Below are 27,525 nucleotides of genomic sequence, written 5' to 3'. Positions count from 1 at the left end.
TGTGTTTTGGAAGCCAACTGAGGAATGCATGTCAAGGAGAGGAAGTGATCCACTGTGTTAAATGCTGCTGAAGGCCAGTACAAACAGGGTTAAGAATTGGCCACTGAATTTAGCACTGTGAAGGTCATCTTTGACCTAAGCAAGAACATTTTCAGTGGGGAAGGATTGAGTGTGTTTTAAAGAGAATGAGAAGAAATGGAGAGAGCAAGTATGGACAAATCTTGAATTTTGCTATGAACACAATAATATATGGTCAGTGGCTAGGGATGAAAGAGAAATTTTGCCTTTGTGTTTATTTTCTTTTATTCCGATGGGAGAATAATAGTATATTTGCATATGCTGATAAGAATGATTCAGTAGAAAGGAAGAAAAATAATAAAGCAGGCAAAATGGAAGAATTTCTGGAGGATGCCCATGAATAGGAGAGGATGAGGTCTAAGGAACAAGGAAAGGGATTATTTGAGATAGGAACACTGAAACACAGAACACACAGTTCTTCTGTAGTAATGGATGGGATGGCAAAGTGTGCAGATTCAGAATTTCTCTTCTGATTGTATGTTTTTAGTAAAGTAAGGAGCAAAGTAGCCAGCTGAGAGTGAGGATAGGAGGGAGGGGTTGGAAGTTTAAGAAGTTGTAGCCGGTTGCCTTCAAATGGAAATGTTAGTGACCTAGGGAAATGCAGTGTGAATGCTAGCAGCATCAAGTGACCCCTTAAGGTCTGCTGTCATGATTTGGAAGTAGGATCATGTTCAGCTGAAGGGATACAGTTATAGAGTGATCAGAGATTTGGATTTAATATATAAGGAATTAAATTAAGCCAATGGGGTTTCATTAAGCAAACTGTGTGGCCTCATGTAAATTAGGGATAATATTTACCATGAGAGTTGCTTTATGCATTAAATGAAATAATGCAAATAAATACTTAATGCAGTGTCTGGTACATAGTAAGTGCACAATAAACTCCTGCTAGAATTATGGCTATTATAATGTCTATTAGGGCTAGGAAAATTTCCAAAGTGGAAATATTTGTTTTAATCACATCTGTGGTTACCAAATACTTCTGTTGGCTAATTGTGATTCAGTTCAACTGTCATAGCACATGTCTTTAGCAGATGGGGATGTGGAGACTGCATCTATGTTGACATTACATTTCACTTCTACTTGGCATAAGAGTTCAAAAAATAACTTGGGGGAATCATTTGTATATCTCTACGGTGCTTCAATTCCCATTGTAGAGCAACAGTTGGAAAGCCTAGTCTCTTTAGTTTGTTAGAGACTTCTGACATTTGATCTTTTTTCTAAATTCTTAGCAATGGCCTTAAGGCAAGTAGGAATTGAGTTGCTTTATTAGTATAACTTTGAAGACTTTCTTTTGTTTCTTACACTACTATTCTAAAAGTAGGAATTCCAAACAAGCACAGACAACTTGTATGCCTTGCTTGACCTTCCAAACATCATTTCTTTTTTACTGGACATTCATTGTGCTTAATTAAGCAATCTACATTACATTACTTTGGCTAAATGTACTGTTATTACATTTACTTCAAAGACTAATAATACTATTCAGTGTAATAATACACAGAATACATTCCTGAAGAGAATTGACATTATCTCTTTGTTAGGATTTTCAATTTTTTCATTTGTTTCAGGAGAATTTATATGTGATTATTCAAGCATTTTTATTATGGCTGCTTTAAAGCCTTATCACATTATTCCAACACATGACTCATATTGATGTTGGTGTCAATCCATTTATATTCTCATTCAAGTTGTGATTTTCTTGGTTCTTGGTGTGACAGGTGATTTTTTTTTATTGTTCCCTGGCCATGTTGTTTATTATGTTAGGAGACTCTGGATCCTATTTAAATCTTCCTATTTTAGCAGGTTTAGATTTAGCACTTAAATGGATCTTGATTTAGTTGTTTGTTGTGATTCCGAGGGCAGTTTAATTTTTAGAGCCTTATTTTGATCTGCTTGGTTTATCTGGTGCTGATGGAGTCCTCAGGCATTTTCCTTCTTGGTGCCCCCAAGCTGCCCTGTTGTCTCTGGACAGGGAAGGAGAGTCACGAGCCCATGGGGACAAAAAAATCTTTCAAGTCAGACTGCTTGCTATATAACTGAATCCCTCTTGCCAATTTCATCCCTCCCACTCCTACCCCAGTATATTTATGGAGTAAATGCAGTTTTAGAATGTAAATCATTCTCCCTTTCCTACACAACAGAATTTGTCATTATTGTGGAGAAGGCTGACAGTATGATTAAATACTATAAATATATGGAAAGCATATAATATTTTTATTTAAAAGTTTTTCAAACTAATAGAAAAGTTGAATGAAGAAAAATGAACCCTCATATACCCATGTCTGGATTCATCTACTGTAGAGTGGCCAGACAAAACAAAATACAGGATAGCCAGTTAAACTTGAGTTTCAGATAAATGATGAATAATTTTTAAATCTGAGTATACATGCAATATTTGGGACATGCTTACATTAAAAAATTATTTGTTGTCTATCTGAAATTCAAATTCAACTGGGCACCCTGTGTTTTTATTTGGTAAATCTGACATCCCTAACTTTATGTTAACATCTGGCCTCACTTGTTCCAATCCTTTCTCTAGATACACTTTTCCTTTGCCAAACCATCTGGGAAACATTTAAAAAAATAAAATTCCAAATAGGTTTTGCATGTCTATAAGCAGACCCTTCTACCTTTTTAAAATAGTGTTTGTAATTATATAGCACTAATTCTCCACTCTGCCTGGCTCTAGGTTCTAGGCTAGTTCTAAGTCTACATCCACATTAATTATAAAAAACACTTCAACTCTCATGTTAAAAAACCAGTTACTGTTCCCAATGAAACAATAACCAAGTGGCCTATGAACACCATCCTTCTAGAATTAATACCAAAACTATTTCAAGCTAAAGGTAAGCACTTTATGGAAACTCTTAAATGATGAAGAAAATACTACTGGTTGGTTCTTATAGATTGTCTAGATTTTCTCAGTTTCTCTAATTTGAGAAATTTTACCCAAATTCTCCTTTCCTTAGACATATCCATATTTATAGGTACTTTAATGTAGTGATTAAAAGCTCAAGTCCAGGAGTCAGACAATCATGGGTCAAAATCCTGTCTGCTGTAATCATGTTTAGTTCAGAGAAATTGCTTAACATCTTTGTAACTTATTTTTCTCCTCTATAAAATAAAGTAAAGTATCTACCTCTTGCACTTGTTGCAAGACTTAGGTGAGCCCTGTGCTGGGCACATAGTAAATGTTCAATTACCTTGGAGCTCTTCACCATAATTTATCAGACTTTCCCAAAGGCCAATTTTATATTATGTATTCCCCATCTTTCCCTAGAAATAGTTTCCACACTTGTTTGAATACTTCTAAACCATAGCTACTGCTCACAACTTTCTTATTACAATATACCCAGGTGGCACATACAAAACCAGAATAGAGGTTAAAAGGGATGAAGTCACAATTGTATTCTTAAACCCATCAATCTTAAACCCTCACCCACAGATGTGGGTCAGGAACCACTATCTAAAGAGAAGTATATAGAAAATAAATTTGGCTCTATCACTGACCATATGGTGTGTAAGTTTGTTTGTGTGCATGTGTGTGTGCACATGTGTGTGCTAAAGATGAAAAATCCATATACATATATATATATATATATATATATCCCTTGTATATTTTGTAAATATTTAATTTTTATTTATAAATATTCAAGTTTATGTCATATGTGGGAAATGACCATTCTTCATACTTCATATTAGTCAGAGCTTATCAGATCAATGTGTCCAGTGTAAGGCATCAGACCTTTAAAAGAATGTGGACAAACTGGAACAGATACTGAGAAGAGAATCACAAATATGCAAATGATATATGAAAAAGTCAAAAGAACTGAAGCTGTTCAGATTTAAGAAGATCAAGGATGACCCGGTTTATTTTCACGAATAAGAAGAGCTGTTCATGAAGACTCTGATCAGCTATTCCTTGTGTCCACAGAAGACCAAACAAGAGGAAAGGAGTACATTAAAACAGTATATATTTTTAAATTTTTATAAAGGGGGTGCCTGGGTGGCTCAGTTGGCTAAGCATCTGCCTTTGGCTCAGGTCATGATCCCAGGGTCCTGGGATTGAGCTCCATGTCAGGCTTTCTGCTCAGCAGGGAGCCTGCTTTTCCCTCTCCTTCTCTCTGCTTCTCCTTCTCCCTCTAGCTCTGCCTGCCGCTCCCCCTGCTTGTGCATGCACTCACTCTCACTCTCTCTCTGTCAAATAAATAAAATCTTTAAAAAAAAAAACAATAAGTTTTGTATAAAGAACTTCTAGCGAGTTTAGCGGTAAAATAACAGACTGGACTACTGAGTTCGTTACGAGGTCTGTATTAGAGGAATTTTGCCTTAAAGCTTTATAGATAATCACCAGACCCAGCATTTTCAATTTGACTTCTACCTGAACCAGGGGCTGCACCAGATGAATGCTGGAGGTTCTTTATTGGTTGGAATATAATAAGAAAATACCAAGGGGCTGCATATACATACGAGATATTTTGTACAATTAAAAATCTATTAAAAAATCAACTATTGAAGAGATGCATCAGCCACAATGTGGAGGCAAGTGTTTTAGCATTTTCTGGCTGTTACACAAAGCACATGAGACCCATCAATCAGCTTCTAACAGACAATTCCAGGTCAACCAGAATGACAGGATTTTTAGTGCTGATTGCATTAGGTTTGCATTTGCAAAAGAGAAAACCAACAATTTCTTGGAACATAAATCAGTGTGCATGCCTTGACCCATAACTGGTGAAACATACAAAATAAGAAAGGTTGCCATGAAATTAATAATTCTCAGTATGGATGGGAACGTTTCCCATATTAAATTCAGAGTGGATTCATTCTAGGAACAATTTTGGTGTAGTGGCTCTCACTTATTATACATTACTGACTTTCAGTGCTCAGCAGCCAAAATACTTTGGCTCACTCTCATGCCCCAAAAATTGCATAAACTTTTCCCCATTCCAGAGCCATTTACAATATCTCCAGATGTTATTTCTTCTCACTTTATCCACTGCTTTTCTCTGAAGTCTCCTAAGAATCTCTGTATACTATTTACACTGTAATACATTAACGATGCTTCAGAGCCATATATTGATTTTCATAATCCTCCCAAAATTGTATGCCTTTATTTCTTTACTTGGTTGATATATTTTCTTAATCTGTCACGATCTCAGATAAGCATCTTCTGCAAGTCTGTGTTTCTCCTCTCACCTGCATATGGATTTGCACAGACATTGACAAATGAAATGTATTTTTCAGCCAATGTTTGTTGTCTCTGACCATATCTAAAGGGCTTGGTTGACTGCACATAATAAACAAAACAACAACAAAAATAATGAAACAAATCAAAACCTTGTGATTAAAATCAGCCAGAACTTTGGGGCACCTGGGTAGCTCAGTCGGTAAAGCGTCTTGCCTTCAGCTCGGGTCAAGATCCTGGAGTTCCTGGATCAAGTCCCTCATTGGGCTTCCTGCTCAGCAGGGAGCCTGCTTCTCCCTCTACCCCCACCCTGCACGTGCTCTCTCTCTCTCCCTCTCAAATAAATAAATACAATCTTAAAAAAAAAAATCAGCCAGAACTTTATGTATCACCCCCATGAAAAGATCTGGAAGTGAGAAGTCCTGGGCTGGTAAGGCAGCTTTAGAGTTACACAGTTTTTGGACACCTGTCCATTTACTCTGCCATCCTCAGGATATAGCTCTGTGGTCCAGGTGGCACCTAGCTCCAGCTATCACATCCACATTCCAGGAGGCAGGATGGAAGAAGGAAGAGTTGACACACCCCCTACAAGAAAATTTCCTGGATGTCCCATACACTTCCAGTTGATTCTTATTGTCTGAAACATAGGTGGGTAGCCACTCCCAGCAGCAAAGGAGATTGGGAAGTGTAGTCTTTTACTCCAGGTGACAATGTGCCCCACTAAAAGCCAGGATTCTGCTATCATGGAGAAAGTAATCAATGGATGATGGACTGGACAATGACAGATATTGTGTTGACAAGAAGAGGTTCAACCCAAATACAGTGACTTAAAATGCCAGCATGATGGGGCCTTGCCCTTTGGTAACTGTGCAGCAAATGCAGGGCGTCATTAACAGGGCCATGCTGTGCATGGTTCATTCAGTAAGTGTTCATCAAAAAAATCTTCACAAAAACCTGGCAAGAAGGTGATATTATGTCTCAAGGCTAAATAATTTCATTTCATAGGTGACAAGGCTGAAGCCTAGGACAGATAAGTAATACACCCCTAGCCACATGGTTAGTTCATATAAAGTTGGTAATTCAACCCAAGCAGTCAGATCCCTGGATCTATGACTATTCAACATAGTGTTGTATTGCTTATAGAGTAGCATAGGGGCATTGCCTTTCTAAGATTTTTCAGCATAAACCATGGCAGAACTTTCAGGGATTCTGTGATACTGACTGTACTATGACAACATATATACATGTGTACATGCACATAATCTCCGTATATAAAAAAATATCTCTGCCTTCATTCAGACATCATACGCAATTTTTAGGAGTTGCTCTGAGCGTATTGGTGGTAACATCCCATTTCTTTTTCATCTTTTATTTGTTAAGTGTTGTCTTTATTTTTCTGCTTGCTAGAAATGTGGAACTGTGAAAAGTTTTAGTTACCCTTAGTTGCTGCAGTGCATTCATTCTTTTGAATCATTTTATTCTGATATTTACCTAGGAGAGTTGAGATATCTTCATGATTCAAGATGATGATGTCAGTCTATTTGGTTGGGAAAGGCCAAGCCATTGTCAACTCAGGCATAGGACAGGTGACAGACTTATTGTAGAAAATACGACTGGGGAGCACCTGGGTGGCTCAGTCAGTTAAGTGGCTGCCTTCAGCTCAGGTTCCAGGGTTCTGGGATCGAGACCCGTATCAGGCCACTTGCTCAGTGGGGAGTCTGCTTCTCCCTCTGCCTCTGCTGCTGCTCCTGCTTGTGCTCCCTCCGTCTCTCTCTCTCTCCCAAATAAATAAATAAAATCTTTAAAAAAAAAAAGAAGATTGGAAGGATTTAGGGTATTGATTTCAGTCTAAAGAAAGGCAGTCTATTGTTTTGATTGTACAGGAAAAAAATCAAAATTTTACTCACTATATAGTGACAGATGTTTGGCAAATTGTAAAATATACCTTAGTCCTACTGAGAGTCAAATTAATAGATGTTACCTTAGAGGAAACCAATCTGTGTTTTTAAAAAAAAAATCCATATTTTTTTCTAACTCAAATTATTGTATTTCCTTCATGCGAAATCAAAACCTTCTAGTCAAGGGTCTATTATATAAATATTTCATGTCAGTTGATGGGTGAAATAGTGTTCTTTTAAAATAACTGATGGAGGGTAGAGAAGATTTAATGCTTGTGGAATTCATTAAGATTTCATATTGTTCTGAAAAGGGATTTTCATTGCCCATGAGTCATGTTATAGTTTTCCAGAAAGAACTGAAAGAAAATGGAATAAAGATATTGAGATAATGGGGCGCCTGGGTGGCACAGCGGTTAAGCGTCTGCCTTCGGCTCAGGGCGTGATCCCGGCGTTCTGGGATCGAGCCCCACATCAGGCTCCTCCGCTATGAGCCTGCTTCTTCCTCTCCCACTACCCCTGCTTGTGTTCCCTCTCTCGCTGGCTGTCTCTCTCTCTGTCGAATAAATAAATAAAATCTTTAAAAAAAAAAAAAAAAAAAAAAAAAGATATTGAGATAACTTTTTCAAATATTTGTTATAGAAATTGTCAAACATATAAAAAGTAGGGATAATACTATTATGAATTGACATGCTCCCTTCCCCCAGCTTCAACAGATGTCAACATAAGGCCAATCTGTTTCATCTCCCCTTCTATCACCATTCCCTTCCCTTCTACATGCTAGATTATTTTGAAGTAAATCTCAAACATCATCTCACTTATTTGTAAATACTACATTATGAACTCGTGCAAGATAAGGATTCTTTGGATTTTTAAAAAACATGTTCCCAAACATAATATCACTTCTGAAAAAAAAATAATAATGGTATTGAGAATATGATATGTTAATTCTATTCTATCTTTTTCTCTCTGCTTTTTAACAGTTGGTATGTTTAATGAGGATCCCAGAGGGCTTATATATTGCATTTTGTTGTTATAACTCCAGTGTTCTTTTAATATATAGATTCATCTTTTTGTTTGTTTTTCTTGCATTTATTGAGAAAACTTATAGAAATCTCATATTGTGAATTTTGCTAATTTGTGTTCCTGTGGTGTCATTTATAGTGTTCCTCAGTCCCTTATATTTCTATAAATTGATCAGAATCACATTTAATTTTTTTTCCTTTTTGCAGGAATACCTCAGAGATAGGGTTGTCTACTTCTTATTGCATCATATCAGGAAGGACCTGTGCTTAGTTGTCTCTCTTTTTTGATCCATTGATTTTTTAAGTAATGTCAGCCAAATTTTTTCATCTCATCAGATTTCCACCTAGCCATTTTAGCAAATATTTATGATCCCTACCTAAATCAATGATCTCATTAGGGGTTACAAAATTGAGATAATCCAATTTTATAATTACTTCTTCACTTATTAGCTGGAATTCTTTCTATAAAGGACAGCTTTTCTACATCAACTATTTACTTGCTTACCGTGAATTACAGGAAAGGCATATAAATGCTTGATTCTTTCCTTTATCAATCAGAATAATGAGCTAATTCCTAAGAGATTCTCTTTGCAAAAGAGAAAACCAACACCTGGTGAAGTTCACCAATGGACTTTTTAAAAGTATTATTGTAAAAGTATTATAAAAGTATTATTTTATGGTTTTAAAACATATTTACTATGTTTGTAGTCTACTGCTATTATTTTTTTCTTTCTATGCTCAATTCATCCTGTCTTTGGGTGGTGAGAACATCTTCAACTTAGTTTCTGAGTTCTTTTCAGGACGTGCGAGAGCAAAAAGATGCTCCATGTTCATATTTGTATATTTCCTGCCCTACATCTGGAATCTGCCATTTCTCCAAAGTTCCTTTTAATGGAGAATGGTATTTAGAATCTCCAGTCTAGTTGCTGAGTGGACCATTGTTTCTAGATCTTTTCAGTAGTCAAAGCTATGAAAATAGTTGAGAAGTCTATACTAATATTTACAAATCAAATTTTGGTTACAGGATTTTTACTTATTTGATTTATATTTGTCTTATTCCATCTTCACCAAAAACCTCGGCTCTTAAATGGAATAATATAATTATTTATTTGTTTTATCTTACAATAATTTCAGAGGAACAATATGTTATATTAATATTATGATTATTGAGTAGAATTTTTATTATTTGGAAGACTTTTTTTTTTGCATTTATTTATGTCCTATTTAGACTATATCCTACCAAGGATATACAGAAAAATTACCATTTTAAAGTCACTTTGAAATAACTCTTTCCTGGGTGTTTATGCCAGAAAACTAAAAAAAAGAAATTGGTTATTATTTTCTTTTAGCTTTCTAATTTTAGGGTGCTGTATTTAAGTTTTTTTATTTTAGGATTATGTAAAGCATTTATTTGTTTCCAAAGTAAAATCTACAAAATATTTTGAAAAATCTAACTTTCATCTCTAACCCTTTACCTAATTCCCATTTTCACCTAAAGGTAATCATTGTTATTAGCTTTTGGTTTATCTTGATATTTTCTTAAAAAAGATAAATGTGTGTGCTTGTGTGTGTATATATATTGTCCCTGTATTCCTTAGCTATAAAATGGCATAGAATACACATACTATACACATTGCTTTTCTCATTTAATGGTATATCTTTGTAATCACAGCTGCCTGGTACTCATTTCATTGGTGTTACTTTAGGCTTATTCAAATAGTCCACAATTAATGGGCATTTGGGTTCTTCCTAGTCTTTTGCTATTACAGAAGTGCTGCAATAGTCTTCTTCACCAATTACAATTTATTTGACTAGTATTTGGATAAGGATTTAGATTATTTCAAATCTTTCCTTTTATAAGCCAAAGTACAAAAACCATCCTTCCATACATAACTTTGGTTATCTTACTAGATTGTAAGCTCCTGGAGAGTTTTTCATTTTCATTTCATTTCATATTTTATTCCTGAAATACACATAAAAGAAAGCTCTTCAATTTGAGGGCATTCTGTACTTACTGATTAAGCTATGCAGGTTTTGAAAAATACATGAGGAAAACACATACATCTTTTTGGAAAACATATACACATCAGTGTGTCAGTTATCTTCAAGATTAACAACATAAAGATGCTTTTCTATCAAATAGATTTTTATCTGTATTTTGTTTATAGTAAAGTTCCTCTAAACAGAAATTATTCTCAAATAAATGCAGAATAAATTTAAAGGAAGGGAACAAGAGAAAGAGAAGTTCTTTTTATTGAGCAGCTGCCACGCTCAAATTAGTCCAACAACAAAAATTAATTGTGGATCACTAATCTAGGTGCTGGGAATAGTGTTAAATTAAACACAACATCCTTGTTTCAAGGACCTGATTTTCTAGTGGAAAGACATATATTGAAAGACACGGATAATAAAGTCATAGAGAAATACATAATATATTTTAGGAAACTGATAATGGTTAGAAGAAAATCCTTGGGAAGGGGAGTGGGATAGGATTCAGAGCACAAGTGATGGGTGCAGCCTTAGATAGGAATGTGGGTTGGTGGATTTGGGGTTGGGAAAATAAAGTAAGTCCCTTTTCATTGCATGTTTTCCCAGGGAAGAATGCAGTGAGAGTGGGTGATGAGATGGTACTAGAAGATGTAAAGTAATTGATTTGAAAAGTAGGAAAGTGAAGTTACTAGGTCAGTACTGTGGTAACAAATGCTGTTCTTCTGGCTCACTTTGCTAAAGGAAATTTGACTGCCTATGATCTGGCCAAGAGGGTTAAGAACATTTTCTTCCCACTCTCATTAAACTGATTAGAATAAGAACTAGCACTGGACTGGTAGGCAATCCATAGATTGTAATGTCTAGCCTGTGGCATATCACCTTTGAGATGGGCACGCAATGGTTTGAAGCAGTTTCCTTTCTTAGGAATTTGGAATTAGGAAACTAATGAGAATGAGGCAATTAGCAGCCAGTTCAGAAGCTGAAAGAGCACAGTGAGAGATGCTATTACCAAGTTGAAGCCCTGACAGGCTAGTTAGGAGAAAGTAAACACTATGCTTAAGCTGAACAAATATTTCAGAAAGAATAGAAAGGATATGCAGAGAAAAGAAAAGAAGGAAGAGAGGTAGAACAGAACCAGTATAGTTGCTTCATTTCATGAAAACATTCCAGTCCCAATTCCAGTCACGTTTCCTTCAAGAGAATCCACTTTGACTTGAACTAGGCTTAGTTGGTCTAGTGGACAGCTGCCATCAAGGTGCGCCCAACACCTATTTTTTCTCTTTTTGCTAAGAGCACACTGATTTTTCTCTAGGAAAACTATTCTTTCTCACTAAGGTCCATGAAATTTGGATGCAGTTGGCCCATCTACTCATTCCGTCTGTGGGTACATGACCCATGTTTGGTCAATTATCACTCCTTTAATCACAATAATTGGTTCATAGAAGGCCCCAGGACATAATAAAAGCCAATGAAATTCAATTTGGGAGGGATTTGTTGCAACTTTGAAAACAGATCTTTGGCTGTGGTTCTTAAGAAGATAGGATAGTGGCTAATATGCCAACATGTGAAGAGATCTAAAAACTGAAAGAAGAAAAAAAGCAGAAATGAGAGAAGGAAAAACAAGACTAAATTAAGATGATGTCATATGAACCCCTGGATCTATTCATGTCTGAAGCTGAAAAGTACAACTGCACCAAGCATGGAAAGGATAGGTCTAATATCCTAATCCTAAACTATATATGCTTTTGATTAGAAAAATACAAATGACAATGATAGAGATCCAGATTCAGAGGAGAAAATTGGTATAAAATCAGTTGTGACCTTACCTTTGAACCGCTTCTTCCTATGGATTTTCTAGCATTTCAGATTTTTTATATCCTATTATCACCTCCAAAATACTTCTGATTATTCTTTGCTTATTTTCCTCTGCTGGGGAGGAGATATAGAAGACCAAATTTGTTCCTTGGTTTCTGAAGCTTACCTATTCCTATTAAGAAGTACTGTTTTTAATTTTTTTTTTCACTCTGCCTTCTTTCCTGGAAGTCAGGAGATCTGAGTTCCAGATCTAATTATGCCTCGGATCAGCCCTGTGACCTTGGGTAGCTCATCACTTTCCTCCAGCTTACTGCAACTTTCTTATTTGCAAAAAAAGAAGGCACCAGACCAAACCTCTAAGGCGGGAAGAGAAAAAATCTGGTACTTGTGCTCCCATCCCTCTACCCCCTGCGTTAGCCTAGCCCATGAGTCACTGAGCCCATATGCAGTTTTAGATAATTCTCACGAGAAAGAAATCCTATTTGCTTTAGCTGCTTTGAGGTTTCTTGAAGCTCCGAATTCTGTGATACTTCCAAAGAAGAATTTGATGAAATTTAATATTTTATTATCTTTACCTGTATCTCCTACAAGTTAACTTCTTTTTATAGATAACTGTTGGCAGTCAGGAAAGAAATTTAATCTTAGAATTTTTAAGTTTTGTTTAAAAGCTTACTATCAGAGTATAGGTTGTATAAATGAACTCTGACAGAGTCTACCATTAAGTATACTAAAATAAGGAAATTGTGCCATTACAGTGAATAGTTTGCCAAAAATTCTTTTCTTAAGAGGCTGAAGATTTGGAACATGGGCTAGAGTGACTGCATCAGCCTTTCATAGTCATCCAGGCTTAAGATGTGCACTCTTCCATGGCTGCTCTTAACATCAAATCAGTGACATTTGGCTACATGTGTTTCTTCATGAACATTCTCATTGCTACCAGGCTGGTCCAGCCCTTTATTATTTTGTGCCTAGAACATTGCAATATGGTTATAATTTGTCTTTTGGACTAATTGTTTTTTCACTTGCTTCATCATGGACACATGCTCATATTGACCTTGCTAAGACAATAGATTGTCATAGCATCTCCCTGCTTAAAACCCATATTCCATGTCTCAGCTCCACAAACCATGGTTTGGCCCATATTATGTTTTCCCACTCCTCTACATGAGCTTGCTGCTTAGCTTAATAAATTATGCAGTCAACTAGTATTTTTAGGGGGTAGCAAGATGTATGCTATGGCTGAATATACAACTATGAATAAGGCATTGCCCCTGTCATCCCAGAGCTAGTATTCTATTAGGGTAGCCAGACAAGTAAATAGGAGATAAAATACACTAGAGTGAACTCCACCATAGGGGAGAACATGGAGAATTATGGGAACCCAAAACAGCGGCAAGTCATCCAGTCCTAGAGCCCCAACAAGGCTTACTTGAGAAGATGGCATCTCATTTGAGTCCTATAAGACAAGTAGACTACTCTGCTCATTGGCCCTACAGATGAGAAACATCCTTCAAGGCCCAACTCAAACCTCAGACTACAAAATGTTTCCTTACCACCTGGTTAGTACCACTGGTACTGTTGGTACTAAAGGTACCACTGGTAGTACTGGTACTTCTCCCCACTCTGAGCTTCTATAGCATTTACTCATTTATTCATTCAAACAGCAAATACTTATTGTGTCCTATTACCTACCAAGAGCTATCTAGGCCCTGAGATACAGCAGTGAACAAATAAGTCCTTGCCCTTGGGAACCTACACCGAAATGAAGTGAAACAGACAATATCAAGCAAAGAAATAATATATAATATGTCAGATGTGATAGCTCCTGTGATGAAAAATAAAACAGGGAAGGAAACAGATAATGGGGGATCTTATTTTAGATAGGGTGAAGTCCCCCCTGCTAAAGTGACATTTGAGCAGAGAGATGCATAAAGTGGGAAGAAGTTTGCAGGTTGAAGGAACATCAAGTAAAGGCCATTCAACCAGGAGTGGGTTTGGAGTTGTAGGAACAGCACTGACTTGCTTTGTTCATTTGACTTCTCTTTGGATATAGGCTCCATTCATTATTGCCCTTTCACATGAGTCTGAGCTGTTTCTCTTAAACACGTTTTCAGTTTATGGAGGCTAAGCACGATAACTTCACCTTCTTTATAATGTTGCTCTTCTTCCTACTCCCAAATCCCCTCCATCAGTCCAGTGTCTTCATGAGGCTATCAAGAAGTGTTCACTGACTAAATGTGAGCTGGGATTTATTCATGTTCTTGATGTATTATATACATTATAAGGCACTCGTACTTTCCTTACCTGGCTGATACTAAAAAAGAACACTCCATAACCACTAAAAGGAAAGGGTGGGTGGTGAGGAGGAGGGTGCAGAAACAGACAAAATGTCCTCAGAGTACCAATTTCAGGAGCCTGTGAGTCTGTTTCAAGGGCAAGAACTAGAATACTTGTGGCAAGAAATACTTGTGTTTCTGCAGATTTCAGTGTGGTAGGGGTGGACTGGGAACCAGAATTAGACGGACAACTCCAAAAAATCGATTTAGTAAATTGTAGTGTGTGAGTTGATTAAGTATTGATCAGTGACCCAGCTCAGGTCTGAAACAGCCTCAGAACCACCTTCTGAATAAGCCATAAAGCAAAAGAATTATGCACTGATTTAACTGGTAATCTGATTGGGGAAGCTGTGAAGTCCTTGGGAATAGGAAGTTAAGAAAGTCTGAAAATTCACTTAAATGTTTGTCTTTTTAAAAATCAATGCTCCAAACATTACTAAGGCAAACAAGATTAATTAAGGAACAGATGGTCTGGAAAACTCTGGATTCATTCTTATTTGAAACTCAGGAAGTACCTGATCCAGATTTCATTAGGTATTTTAGGATACATTTAGCATGTAAATTCTTTAGGTGCTGAGTTTGAATAGATCTCATGTTGTAGAGTAGCAGTGCAGTCTTTGGACCCCAGCAGATCCGGTGACATCAAAACTATTTTCATAATGAAGGTAAGATGTTATTTTCTATTTACTATGTCCCGGTGGTAGGGAAATCAGCTGGTGTCTTTGCAGGAATCAAGAAGATAGCATCAGACATTGTGTTCTTTGTTGCCATGTATTCACTGTTAAAAAAAAAAAAAAGTCTTACTTAAGACTGTCCTTGACAAAGCAGTGAAAATTTATGAAATTTCAGCCCTTGACTACGTGTCTTTTAAATATTCTGTACATATTAAGTACATCTTCTGCATACCAAAGTACAATATTTGTCTATAGGAAAAGCCATTGTTTGAGTTCCAGGCTGAGTAACACTTTTACTTAAACGAATGTCTACGAACTATCATTTTATCAAAAATGAATGAAGTGGCAGGGGGAACCTGGGTGGCTCAGTCAGTTAAGCATCTGCCTTTGGCTCAGGACATGATCTCAGGGTCTTGGGATGTAGCTCAGCTTCAGGCTCCCTGCTCAGCGGGAATACTGCTTCTCCCTCTTCCTCTGCGCTCTGTCCCCGCCGCCCCACTCTTGCTCTCTCTCTCAAATCAATAAATAAAATCTTTTTAAAAAAATGAATGAAGTGGGTATGTCACTTTAAGGAAAATAATTGCTATTAAGTGCTAATGATAACATTTAAGCCTTCAAATGAAAATTCAAATTTTGGAAAAATTTGTATCTACCACTGTGAGCTTGAAGCTTCCCCAAATTTAAAAGGGACTTTTAGGATGAGATTTGCATTTATTACGTGGATATAAACTAATGTGATATTTTGACCTTGATTAATGAAATGTGTCAACATTTGGAAGATCTGCATAACTCAGTGAACCTGTAATTTTCAAATGATCAATGCATGTTGTTACAAAGCATGCATGTGTAAAAGATCCATTCAAAATATAACATACACCAGTGAATTTTAATGTAACACAGTACAAAAAGTTCATTGATATAGTTTCTGATTCCACACTGCAATAACCATTAATAACTTGTCAAGTTTTGGTGTCATATCAAAAAATAAAATCCACAATTATCTGAAAGACCATTAAAACATTCTTTCTTTTTCTAACTACACATCTGTGTGAGGCCAGATTTTCTTTATATTTTCGACCAAAGCAACACATGGCAAAAATAGAATGCAGAAGCAGATATGTGGATCCAACTATCTTTAGTTAATCCAAATATCAAAGATATTTGCAAAAGTGTGTAAAAATGACTCCCTTCTTGCTAGATTTTTCTGTCTTGGAAAATATAATTATTTTTCATTAAAAATATGTTATTTATATTAACATGTAATGAGGTTGCCCCTGTTATTTTTAAATTAATAAGTATTTAAATATTCCTAGGCTTAATTTCTAATATGATAAGTATCAATAGACATAAATTGATATAGACATATCTCTTTAGGCTGTAAACTCTTTACAGTCCTTAATAATTTACGTAAAGTATCCTGAGCCCAAAGTGTGGGAGAACTGCTGCTATCAAGGGTTAATAATTATTATATAATAAAATAATCTAATGAGGATCAGCAACATAGAAAACAGTCTCACTTTCTCTGGTTGGCATGAATGCATACATAGATAAGAGGACTCTGTACATGCATGGATAAATAGATAAATGCTTTCTCCTCGCCTCAGACCTTGGGGGCAGGGAATTGAGTTAATCACAAATCTCAGTCTATGATTAATGATCCCTGTAAAGCTCTGCTCCTGTTTTATTTAAACTATTCTAATGTGTTTGCTATGTATCCATTTTTGGGTTTGTGTATCTACTTGTGAAACACATATTATGGTTTTATATTGCATATATTTTTAGATTTACATAAATGGTACTATGATATATATATATATATATATATATGGATATTTATATCTATATACATATATATAATTTTCTTTTTTTATCTTAGCATTATATTTTAAAGATCTAGCCTTGGTATCACATGCTGATAAGAAAAGCCAGACAGACAAGTCATCTGACTTATGTATATTTTTCTCATCATACACAGCTAGAGATTTTATGATGGCATATGAAAATTTTACCCTTTACATGACAAATATGAAAAACCACCTCTAAGCTATAAAATTCATACAACCAAATACAAAATGACCTTACCATTTGCTTTCAAAGTCCACGCCATTGAACAGCTTTTGTTGACGGTCTATGTGGGCCTTGTGCTTGTTCCACCATCAGAGTTTCTTATAAACATGAGATGGACTGCAGAACTTCATTTTGTCTCCCCAACTATATGATCTTAGGCAAATTACTTAACCTCTCTTTCAGTGTTCACTGTAGAGTGGGATTAATAATAGTACCTGCTTTATGGTGTTGATGTATGAGTTAAATGAACTGACATTTGTAAAGTGTTGAGAATGGTACCTGGAACATAGGAAGCATTATGTAGGTATTTGTGAAGTGAAATGAAATGAATGAAAAGAATATGCCACCTGAGAGCATCTAACTTGTTCCTATGAATCATAATTTGCTTTTACCATTAAAGCATTTCTCCCCTTTATCTTCCTGAGGAAAGTGTTTTGGTAATAAAACATCTCTCAATGATTATAGATAGAGGTAGGAAGATCTTACTCTGTTATTTTATAGGCATTCAGTTTTCATACCTTGTAAAGAAATTTTGAAAACCCCAAGAATGACATCATATTCTTTAAAACTTTATATAAAAGTTCTAAGTAATGATTAGATTCTTAGAATAAGAATCAGGAGCAGAGATTCATTGATCAAAAAGATTCTTGTGTGTTTAGAACAAGAAAATAAAAGGACTATACATTTCACGTCAAATATAGTAAGTTGCCAAGCTCTTTAGGGACCACAAAGTTATCCTCTTTCTCCTCCCAAGACTTCTATGACTTCATCATTCTCTCCTGGCCATTAAAACAGAATTCCCAGCAACAGGAGCTGTTAAGTCAGAGCAACTACAACAGCCTTCAGGTGCTTTCTATGACCAAGTAATTCCTGGCATGAGGCATTACATTTTTCATTACTTTTATCCTTATCACTGATGAGGATGTCATTTTGGAAGCACTAACTGAATACCAGAAAAAGATGAGCATTTTTAATGGGATCTGAAGAAATCTTTCAAATGAAAGACCAGTGATGGGATGAATTTCCTAATTTGAAAGCAGACTAAATTTAATTGTTTCAGACTGTTTTCCATCATAGGCCATTGCTAACTTTTTTTCCAAGAGTGCTTGCAATCACTTACTTTTCAGATTGGGTGCCCTGGAATAAAGCCAGATTAACTCTGAGCTGTGAATTTTACAAACGCTCTTGTTTAACCTATAATCGATTTAAATAGAGCCATTCTACAAAATGCAAACATGGTAATTGGTGCAATTTTATTTTTTTGCGTGAAACAGCATTCAAGAATATGCTGGCTTTGACTTTCTGGATCTTTGCACAGCCAGAAGTCTGGCAGAATAATCACTGAAGTTCAAATTAGAGCCCCAGATGGAAACACAAACAGGGGCCACCACTGTGTCTGTTTCATGCTTCGAAGCTCAGTTCTGGACAGAAATGTGTTTCTAGTTAAAATGTAATCATTTCCAATTCCTTCTGATCACTGGATCATATTGTAAAGAAACAGCCTGAGGACTACAATTGCTTTTAATTACCACTGAACGTTGATTGAAATTTTCATTTCCTTTCCATACTTTGTATTTTTATAGAACAAACAAGAATAAAATAAAGATATGGCCTCTTTATACTTTAAGTGTATTTTGAGAAAGATCTTTATTTAACATTACCCTCTTTGAATTAGAATTTCTTTGTCAGGATTGGATTTTCCCAGCTTTCCTTTATCATGGATTGCCTGCTGAAAGAGCCAAGTTAGTTTAATATTCTTGAATGGTCAGGTTTAAAATTAAAATTTTTTAAAATTCAGTAAGACTCAAGAGAATTCATATGCTTCTCTGATTAAAGAATTTAAAACTGTAAGATAGGGGCACCTGGGTGGCACAGCGGTTGAGTGTCTGCCTTCAGCTCAGGGCGTGCTCCCGGGATTGTGGGATCGAGCCCCACATCAGGCTCCTCCGCTGTGAGCCTGCTTCTTCCTCTCCCACTCCCCCTGCTTGTGTTCCCTCTCTCGCTGGCTGTCTCTATCTCTGTCGAATAAATAAATAAAATCTTAAAAAAATAAATAAGTAAATAAAACTGTAAGATACTTTCGACAAGGTTTTCTTCCAACTGCACCATGCTTCTACCTCCCCACACCATTTTAAAAATTGAATGTATACCAAGATTATTGTGAGAGACAAGGTATAAAACAAATGAATCAAAAAACTAAAAATATCCTCTCATGATAAAGCTTTATGGAATATTCAATATTTGAAATTCTACATTAGTTTTGCTCTTCATATATTATTGGAATGCTATAAATAACAACTATTCTTCTTTTTAGCTGGGACGTAAGACATGTATCCTAAAACCCACCTAAAAATTTTGGGTGAATAGTGGCACCCAAATTCTGCTTAAAATAGGAATAAATGGCAAATAGAAAGATGTTGCATGGCCTCATGTGATTTGTTCTACAGTGTTTCATTCTGAACAACCTACATGGTGAAAGTAAATGTACTTTTTCATGCCTTTCTGATTATTTCAAGGTTTCTATCACAGATCGAAGAAAAATGTCTTAGGAAGTTGATTGTACTGTAGAAATACATGATCTCCAAAATGTATCCCATGTTTGGGTTTCCCAAGGAGACACTAGAAATAAAGAGAGGAAATTTATATATATATCTAGTAAGGTTTCATAAAGCAGTATGTTTAACCAATCCACAAAATGTTATTAATAGCATAAGCTGTGGAGTCAGAGATGCCTAGGTGGTTCAAATCCATCTTACTAATTCTGCGACCTAGAGCAAATAACTCAACCTCTCTGTGCTTAAAATTTCTTGCCTGATAAGTGACTAATTATAACCCCTCCCTCAAGAGTTCTGGAGAGAATTAAGTCAGATAAAATGAAGTATTTGGCACAATAACAGAAACATAGTTCTGAACAACAATTACAGTTGTTATGGTTAAGTATATGGCAATACACAAAAAGTATAAACTACTGTCCCTGCCTTTGGAAATATTTTCTCACTGAGGTTTTGATACACATACGTGAAAAGCTGTATTTATTGCAAATCAGAATATGATTCAATGTATCTAATAAAAGCTTTAGTACCCTAGAGAGGAAGAAATTGCTCTGGAATGCAGTTGTCTGACAAGGCTTAATGGGAGAGAGAGGATTTGAGTTGAACTATAAATGAGATGGAAGATTCAGATATTGAGAAAGGAGGTGTGGTTTATTTCAAATGTGAGCAATGGAGGGGAAAATGGTCATTTGCATGGGATTTTGTGGGATATCTCTAGACCAGTGAATATGTGCATTGGCTAGAGTGAAAGGTTATTCTTGTCAGAGAGAGTGTTGAGAAAGTGTGGAAAGTAGCTTATGGATATCCTTAAAGGCCCTGGAGTTTTTTGAGTAGGGGAATGAAATGATAACAGTTGAGGAAGATTTATTTGGTTGCTTCCTGTTAGGTGAGCTAAAGGAAGGATCAGATGGAGGAAGGATGCTGAATCAAGGGATAATTTATGTGCGGAACAGGATAGAGGTTCATGAGATTGAAAAAAGAAGATAATAATAATAATAATAATATGAAATTAGATAATGTAGTTTACAACCATAACCTAGTTTGATCCTCTTAACAACCCTAAAAAATACTGCTAGACAGAGAAAATGATATGAGTTAAGTCTGGTTTTCTGATTCTAGAACTCAAGCATTTAACCATTGTCCCATAGTGCCTGCTCCGTATGAGAAAACTGGTGCCTAGAAGTTCATGCATTATTTCCCTCACAAAATAGTTTCTTTTTAGATCAAATCCTAGCTTAAACAATATTGTATAAATAAAGAAGATCAACCAAATTAGAAAAGCAAAGTTGGGAAAGCTTCAGAGTGAACAGAAGGGAAGCCTTCGGGTGTGTCCTGGTTGGAGCTTTTTGGCGTGGAGAAACTGCAGGCAGGCTACCTAGAAGCAGGGCATCTTGTGTGATTGGTTAGGGGTCTGTACTTGACTTTCTCTGCTTGGTCCTAAATTGAAAGTGGGGACAAAAAGCAGGGAAGCTGTCAGTTATTAATCAAGTCCTGACCATTTTGGGCTAATTTTTACAGATGTTATAATTTGGCTTCCTGGGTTGTCACTAGAGATAGCAATCTGGCTTCCTGTAAGTCTGACTTACAGTTGCCTGGCTTCCTGGATTGTTTACTGTATATAGAAGGTTGGTTTTCTGGGCAGGTCGGTATAGTTTGTGAGTCAAAGTTCTATTTTCATACATGACCTATCCATTTTCCATTTGTATATTCAGTCTCTCAATATTTTTTAGAGCTTAGTTGCCTTTGAACTCCTTAAGTACTTTCTGATTCTGGTGAAAGAAAGCATTATTCAAGACACAAATGCTAGAAGTCTAACTGAAAATTTATTTGGGAGTACAAAATTAAAATTGAGTATCTGAGGCTTATAGACATACAACATTTTCTCACAGAGCCTACAATATGCCTAATCTACATGTGCGTGGTTGTATATTTCAACTCAGCTTCATGCCCACCCTCTTTCTAAATTCTCCCTTCCATTGCAGGGGAGGATCCTGGGAACTACCTTTGCCAGAATCCCTAGCCAGCAGATTTTAGGTAGGATTCTCCAATGAGAGGTTTTTCCTTGAAATATAAAATGGGGGAAAAATCCCTTATTCCTCAGTGGCAGCCATGGGCAGGCAGGATTGGGAGATGGTTACTGTGAAGTTTTGCCAGTGACTTCCACACATCCTCCTCTCTGAGAAACACTCACTTTGGTGAAGCAGCTAAGGTCAATGGAGGTAGCTTTCCTAATATCCTTGTACTTCTAGTTTTCCTGAAATTTTGCAGGGGTTTCCCTGACATTTGCTCTCCTAGCCCTTCAGATGGTTTGGTAAGTCTCTAGTTCCCAGGGTTAAACCCCATTTTGTTCAAAATACCTACTGTGATTTTTGTTCTTCTGACTGACCCTGAGGAATGATCAGGCATTCTACCAAAAATAGGGGTGTACACATTCTCTGAGAATATTCTGGATGAAACTGGAAACTATTGTTAAATAGTGAAGACAAGATAGAGGCACAGCATGAAGATAGAAGCAGAGAGTCTAAGATGCTACACTGCTGACTCTGAAGATTAGGAAAGGGACAAGAACCAAAGAAACCTGTAGAAGGCAAGATATACAAAGAGAGATCTATGCAGTCCCTCATGTGAGTAAGAAATTAATTCAGCTCTTCTGGAATAAGAGCTGTTCTTCTTGGCCACTGTACAGCAGAAAACATTGACTTTAGGAATGATACTGTCCATTTGAGAACTGGAACACAGCTATTTTGAACTGCAGAGCAACAGTCTGAGGGATGAGATCCAATAACACTATTTTTACATAACGGGAAGCCCGGGACTGAAACACTTTCATACTGGATGGTAGATGGACAATGGCACAAGGTCATGTTGGTCAGTGAAACCAAAAGCAAGGCTTATTCAAGGGAATCATCCAAGATGGGAATATCATCTTTATGCCAAATGCATATGTAACATAGTGTCTGAACCTGAATCACACTTGTCCAACTTGCAGTGATTTCTTAGGCTTGGTACAAGGAGTAATGGACTTTCAGGAACTTTTGGCCAAGATGCCTACAAAACTAAATTATGCAACAACAAGACTTAGTCAACTGGAAAACTGTCATTGTGAGATCTGCCAGGTGAGTAGACTTTTCTGTAGAGATCAAGTCTCTTGGGTTGATGGTGAACACTGCAGGAACTGAACATGCCAAATGGTGCTGTGGAGTATTGAAGGATGCCCCATCCCCCTCTCAGTTGCTCCCCAGACTCCCTCCCCATGCACATTACTGGCCAGTGCTATAAAGTCTGCTGACCAAAATGTATCTATACAGGAAAAGTTCTTGCAGAAGGCCAGTGGATTTTAACTAAAAGCTACTGGGAATGCTGAGGTGAAGTTTTAGTAAAAATTACAGAAGCATTCCCTCCTTTGAACTGCTCAGAAAAGGATCACATGCAGTAGAAGTTATAACTTTTGTACAGACAGACCTAAATGTGGTGAAAACTTACAGCGCAAAAACTGGAATACAAAAGCTTCTCATGAGTGCAAGAACAGTTACATCTGTGTCCAGAGAGACTCTACCTGCCATGAGAATATTGATGAGTGTGCACCTAAAATGCATTACTGTCACGCCAATGCTGTCTGTGTCAACTTGCCTGGGTGACATCGCTGTGACTGTGTCCCGAGATACATTTGTGTGGATGACTTCTGTACAAAATAGGATGAATGTGGCTGCAGGCAGCACACCTGTGATGAACATGCCATCTGCACCAATACTGTCCAGGGACACAGCTGCACCTACAAACTGGGCTGAGTGGGGAACAGGACTGTCTGCAGAGTATTCTGCCAAGAGGGTAGCAGATATGGAATATCGTGGCTCCAAACAAATGTGTTTGTCTTCTGGAGTCAAAGGAAGCCACTGCAAGAAAGATATTGATGAATGTACAGGGGGAATCATTGAGTGCCACAACCACTCCTGCTGTATTATCCTGCCAGGGTGGTACCACTGTAAGTGCAGAAGCAGTTTTTAGGATGATGGAGTCCTGTATTGACATTGATGAATGTGCCATAAAAACTCATACCTGTTGGAGGGATTCTGCCTCTATCAACCTGGCAAGGGGATTCAACTGCCTCTGTCTTTCTGGGCCCTCTGCTGTGGTGACTGCCCCCACGGGGAACTGCAGTGCAATAGGCAGGTGTGAACCTTGAAAGAAAACAGTTCTGTCTGTTCCTGCAAGGACCAAAAGATATTCTGTCAATAGACAGCTTATGATTGCTGGAATCCAAATGTTGACCTTTTCTGTTGCCCAAAGTGTGAGACCAGGGTCACAAGTCTATATTTAGATCAAAATGGGCACAAGATCTATCAAAGTGGAGACAATTGGACTTACAGCTGGCAGCAGTGCTGGTGTCTGGAAGAAGAGGTAGATTACTGGCCACTTACTCCAATTTGAGCTGTGAGTACACAGCCATCTTGGAAAAGCATTGATGTCCCCACTGTATCTGTGACCTAGTTGAAAACATTGCCTATGACATCAGAAAAACTTGCCTGGATGGCTGTGGCATTTCAAGGCTTAGCAGCTCAGTGTGAACATGGCTGGATCTCCTTGTACAACCTGCAAATGCAAGGATGGAAACGCCTGCTGTTCTGTGAATTTGGAGTGTTTTCATAATAATTGAAGTATTTAAAATGGATTCATCATCACAGGAGAAAAATGGACAAAATGACCATCCAATGTAATGATGAACAGAAGTTGATGTTTTCTACCACAGAGTGTTATCAAAGTCTGCATCTGAGAAAAGTGTTTGGGGAATGCATTTTGGACCTACCACTTTGTTCATTCATGCTAACATAGTCTAGATGACCTACAGTGCAGTGCATTCAAGTCTTTGGTTGTTAGAAGTTTCCCATGTTGCAAATCATGTTTCCCTTATCAGATCATTTGCAAATACATTTAAATGATCTCATGGTGAATGTTGATGTTATTTTTGGTCTATTTTGTGTACTAACATAATAGAGATTCAAGTTCCTTTATTTATTTATTTATTTTTTTGGACTTTTGGATCAAATTCTACAAATAAAGCTGCCTATTGTGATTTTTGTCACCCCAAACAAACAGACACACACACACACACACACACACACACACACACACAGCAAAAACAATTGTGAGAAAAATAGTAAATGTTTTAGGTCCTGTATTAGACTTAACTTCTTTTTTTGTTGTTGTTTTTTTTTAGGATTTATTTATTTGAGAGAGACAGAGAGAGTTGTGAGGAAGGGCAGAGGGAGAGAGAGAATCTGAGAATCTCAAGCAGACTCCCTGCCAAGCAGGAGCCTGACACAGGGCTTGATCCCACAACCCTGAGATCATGACATGAACTAAAGTTAAGAGTCAGACACTTAACTGACTGAGCCACCCAGGCGCCCCTAGACTTAACTTCTTAATATGAGTATCATTTCTTATTTTTCTTTATCTTCCCAGTGTTTAGCACAAAGTTTTGCACAAATCAGTCATTCAATAATATCTGTTAAATCAAGTTGAATTCACTATACAGATGAAAAAGAAACAGGAATTTTGAAGCAGACCAAGTCAGAAAAGCAGTTGATCAAAAACGAAAGTAAGTATAGAAAGAAAACAATAAAATCATAAGTGACAGTGAAAATCTATATCCTGCTAAGGCCCCTCTACAAAGAGGAAATTTAAGATCAAAGCATTAATTAGGATCAGTCTTTGAAATATCCTATGGTTTATTTTTGGTTCTATTTTACTTTTTAATGCCTTTCCTCATTTTCCTTTATTTCTATTGCTGTTAACTCCTTCCAAACTAATCTCAAATCTCTTTACTTTCTGCCATCTCTGTTGTTACTAGCCTAACCCAAGCAATGCTTAGGTCACTGGGACTTCTGCAGTAACCTCTCAACTCAGCTTTCTGCGCCCATTCCAGTGCCCCCAGTTCATTCTCTAGATCTGCACTGTCCAGGACAGTAGCCACCAGAGACATGTGGCTACTGGAGCACTGGAAATGCTGCAGGTTTGAATTGACATGTGCTGTAAGTTTAAAATTCACACAAGGGAAAAAATATATACACACTAAATTTCAAAGACTTAGTATGGAAAATAATGTAAGACGTCAATAAACTTTTACACTGATAAGATAATGATCTAATGGTTTGGATATGTTGGGTTAAATAAAATCTATCAGTAAAAATAATTTGATAGATTTCTTTTTACTTTTGAAAACGTGACTAATAGAAAATTTAAATGTCCTGTGTGGCTTGCAATGTATTTCTATTGGGCAGCCCTGCTCTCGACCGTAATCAGTGATCTTTTTAAAACAAAAGTGTGTTCATGTCATTACCTTGCTTTAAACCTTGCACATAGGATAAAAACCAAGATTTTAATGTTGCCTTCAAGCACCTGTCTAATCTGGCCCCTGCCTACCTCTCCAGCCCCACATCCTCCTCCTCAACCCTGATAGCTTCATCCTTCTTTCAGTTACACTCTTCTCTTCTTAGCTGCATTCCTCTCACATGTTATTTCCTACCTGAAGTGCTTTTCTCATTCTTCATGTGTCCAGTTCCTACTCATCCTTTAGGTCTCAGCTGAAATGTTACTATGTTACTACATGAGGAGGGCATTACCTGACAGTTTGTAATCTTAGCATGAGCTGTCATAACAAAATGAGACAGGTGGCTGGGTGGTTTAAACAACAGAAATTTGTTTTCCCACAGTTCTGTAGGCTGGAAGTCTGAGATCAGAGTGCTAGCATGGTTAGGTTCTAGTGAAGGCTCTCTCCCAGGCCACAGGTGGCCACCTTCTTCATGTGTCCTCATACGGCAAAGAAAAAGAGACAGAAACTCTGTTATCTCTTCTTATAAGGGCACTATTCCTATCATAAAGGCCTCATCTAAACTTAATTATCTTCCAAAGACCCCCATCTCCAAATACTATCATATTAGGGGTTAGGGATTCAATATATGAATTTTGTGGGGCAATTGCAATTCACTCCATAGCATTCCCCAATCAATATTAGATCTGCTATTATTTTATCTTACAGCAATAGGTCTTGTCCTGTGTAATACTTATCACAATTTGTAATTATGTATTTATTACTTTGACAGGGATAGCATTGCAGAGTGCTTATTCAGTAAATGGTTATGTCAACATTTTTCTTGGGCTTATGTACTTTTAGAAATAGAAGGAAACAGATGTCATCTAGACAAATGTCTTTGTTTTAGATGTGAGGAAACTGCTACGGTTTTACCTTTATTTAAAAAGGGTGAGTTCTCTTTTTTGTGATGTATATCTTATGGAGTTAGTAATCTTTAGACTGAGAAGCTGTATGATAGTACAATTTATCATACTATGATAAAGTATGATAGATGAGATGAGGAGGTCCTGCACACTGGTATCAGGAATGCACAGGCTTACCTCATATCTTGGAATTATTTAACATGGACTCACTCTGTAATGCTGTGTGTGAGGGAGAGTGTGAGAGGATAAGCCTTTAAATTTCAAAGAAGCCTGATCTATCTTTGCTAGTTCTAAGTAACGCAAGTTTTTTTTTTCAAATAATTGAAATTATATGAAAAGAGTGAAGTTGATTGTAGTTGTTATCTCTTAGCTTTGTCTGTCTGATGAAGTCTTGATTTTTGAAAGATATTTTCCCTGGGTATAGAATTTTAGGTTTATAGTACTTGAAAGATATTTCCAATTGTTTTTTGCCTTTCTTGTCTTTGCTCCTAAGTATATAACGTATCTACTTTTCTCTGGCTACTTTTAAGATTGTCACTTTATTGCTGGTTGTCAAATACTTGATTACAATGTAATCATGTACAATGTAAACCATGACTTTCATGGTTTTGTTTATATTCATTCTGCTTTGGGTTTGTTGAGCTTCCTGGATCTGTGGGTTAATAATTTT

At 36.8% G+C, this 27,525-nt stretch overlaps 1 protein-coding gene and 1 pseudogene across 1 annotated transcript in view; both read left to right on the top strand.

The window, feature by feature from the left end:
• LOC103665247 (putative ankyrin repeat domain-containing protein 20A5) overlaps positions 1–27,525 on the top strand; it is a 386,833-nt gene that overhangs the window by 215,311 nt on the left and 143,997 nt on the right. The gene's annotated exons all lie outside the window — the stretch shown is intronic.
• On the top strand, positions 14,989–24,276 carry LOC103665273 (annotated as a pseudogene).

This window comes from Ursus maritimus, unplaced genomic scaffold (genome assembly GCF_017311325.1).
Source record: "Ursus maritimus isolate PB19 unplaced genomic scaffold, ASM1731132v1 scaffold_26, whole genome shotgun sequence".
In the NCBI taxonomy this organism is placed as follows: Eukaryota; Metazoa; Chordata; class Mammalia; order Carnivora; family Ursidae; genus Ursus; species Ursus maritimus.
The sequence above is the reverse complement of the archived record's forward strand: the minus strand, read 5'-3'. Positions and strand labels throughout refer to the sequence as shown.